The sequence below is a fragment of the Carlito syrichta genome, unplaced genomic scaffold (genome assembly GCF_000164805.1).
Source record: "Carlito syrichta isolate Samal-C Ts95f unplaced genomic scaffold, Tarsius_syrichta-2.0.1 Scaffold293091, whole genome shotgun sequence".
In the NCBI taxonomy this organism is placed as follows: domain Eukaryota; kingdom Metazoa; phylum Chordata; class Mammalia; order Primates; family Tarsiidae; genus Carlito; species Carlito syrichta.
In genome coordinates, this window is record NW_007237187.1 from 1 (window position 1) to 2534 (window position 2534).

Below are 2534 nucleotides of genomic sequence, written 5' to 3' on the forward strand. Positions count from 1 at the left end.
GCATATGCCCTATGGGCATAACCTTAAAGGATGATCATAAAACGTCTACAAGCAGCATTATGGTAACATGATTGTCAAATTCCTATCAAGATATTCTTTTTACTATGTAACTGGAATGACTAAAAATGCAAACAGTATAAATTAACATTTCAGGGATGAAGGAAAATCCATCATTAATCTTAGCTAGACAAAGTTCCTAAACATAAAATAAACCTATTCACACAGGATTATATGTACTGATTGTAGTGATCAGTTTATTATACCAATTAATCATTTTTGAACATACGACCTCTGGAGGAGTCATTGAGTATTTTAAATTTACACAAGTATTTCCATCAAATGAAATTTTACCCTTTTATCTAAATACACCTAAGCAATTAAAAAGAATGAACTATTAGCTACATATTAAGTGAGAAACCACATACAAACCAAAGAATATGGAGCAAAAAGAACTGAAAGGCCAAAGTTTGAAAGTGTAAGGAGATGTAAGAGTTGGGAACACAGCCAGACACACTTTATGTTCTAATAGCTCCAATCTATTTACATGTAGACCAATTAAACTTAGACGTTAACATACAGGCTGTGGATAGAGGTTAATCTTGTTGGCCCTAACTTTCACCTAAGACACAGCTCTTTCAAAATAAAGTGAATACAGAAACAGTTTCATATTCTTCACCTTGGTTTTCATAACTGTTTTAAGTTTAAATGGATTTCAATTAAAAATAATCTCCTACAGGTCCTTGGAGCTTGTCTTTCCCATCCAACCACACACCATACCCACCACCCCTTATGCATTGACTTTATCCTATTTTAGGTCAATTAGGAAAGACTTTAGTCACACACACAGGTTACACCTGGAGAACTGGCTTGTCACACACACACACACACACACACACACACACACACACACACACACACACACACACACACACACACACACACACTTCTCTGGTAGGAGGTAATGTTGGGACAGAAGTACAAAATATTTCTAGTTTGTTGTTCCAAACTGCTGAATCAGGTAATCATGTGCACCAGGGCAGAGAAGATGAGGTGTGGGCTCATAGAAAGCAATCAAATGGAAATCAAAAGGGCTTTCTCTTTCAGAATTCCCCTATCTTTATTTGTAGAGGTTATCCAATAAGTTCTTTAATTACACTGCACACTTCTGAGTCCATTCGTGAGCTATTGCACTGTACTTTGTTTTGTGGATTCCAACAATCTTGGGCATGAAAGGATCATCTGGATTGAGATTACACAACAGAGAACAGATGGACAAGAGTACTTTTGAAATAGTGCTGCAGACAGTTGTGACCATAGAATATAAAGGCAAATGCTGCCATTACTGTTAACATTTGGATGATAAATTCTTGTTGTACCTGCAACCTTATGTGGTTTGAAGGGCTAATCTTTTGGGAAGTGAATTGTCAAGAAAAACACTCCATCCTGATAGAGTCTGTCTTTTGCCCCATCATTATATCTTGCCATGGAACATATCATTTCCAACAGGACCTGCTGATCACTGTACTGGGGATCCCATGACAGGTCATTCCATTCCTTTGGAGCTTCTTAGGAGCGGTGGTGGAAGGTGGGTGGCTGCTGGCTCCAGGTAGAGGACAGGGGTGAGGGAGAGATGGAAAAGAGTCCAGAGCGCATGAGGCTGCCTCAGTGATCACACTTGGTGGGGAACACTGGCAAGCCAGGAGAGTGGGTCCAGAGGGACTGGCTGAACCTGGGCTGGCTGCAGAGGTCACCGCATCACCTGTGGCCCCTTTATGTGCTGTAGCCCCAGCAGTCACTGCTGCCAGAACAGCTTCATCCCTCCTGGTTCAGCTCTGCTGATCCCTCTGCCAGAGAAAAGCCCAAGATCCGGCTCTGTGAACGCTTTAGGTTGGCCAGCAAGAGGAACAGGGACAAGCTGCTTTCCTGCCTCACTTCTTTATTTATTTACTTATTTGTTTGTTTGTTTGTTTGCTTGTTTAGAGGTGAGTTCTTACTATGTTGCCTAGGCTGGTCTCAAACTCCTGGACTCAAACATTCTTCTTGTCTAGAGCCTCCCAAAGTGCTTGCATTACAGGTATGAACCACTGCCCACTGCCTGTAAGATCCTTCCGGTTATGGTGTCTTAATGAGATTGTTGAATACTCTCTGCAATAAAAATAAATAAAAATAAATCAGACAACAAATATAATAAAATGAAGAAAATTATCAAAAGTGACTATTTGGGGATTCTGTAAATTACCGAAGTGATAAATAAATCTCAAAGTGCTTATTCTTCGAAAAGTTCTAAAGTTTTGGGTAAGGATAGGAAAAATTGATGGCATTTTCCCTGGAACTTCTCTCTTCCACTCCAGTTCAGTCTGCATGAACTTTATAAAACCATAGTTTTACCAACATGAGTATGGCAGCAAAAAATCTCAGCTTGATGCCAAAGAGAGTGGACTTGAGTTAGAACAGAGCTCCGAGCAAGCTCCTTCAGTGTTTTCAGTTAAATGTGATGAACTCTGCAGCAAATTCACAGAAAGAGCCCACAACTT

General features: G+C 40.1%; 1 pseudogene; it reads right to left on the minus strand.

Moving 5' to 3' along the window:
• Positions 1-1150: 1150 nt before the first annotated feature.
• On the minus strand, positions 1151-1485 carry LOC103256690 (annotated as a pseudogene).
• Between the last annotated feature and the right edge of the window lie 1049 nt (positions 1486-2534).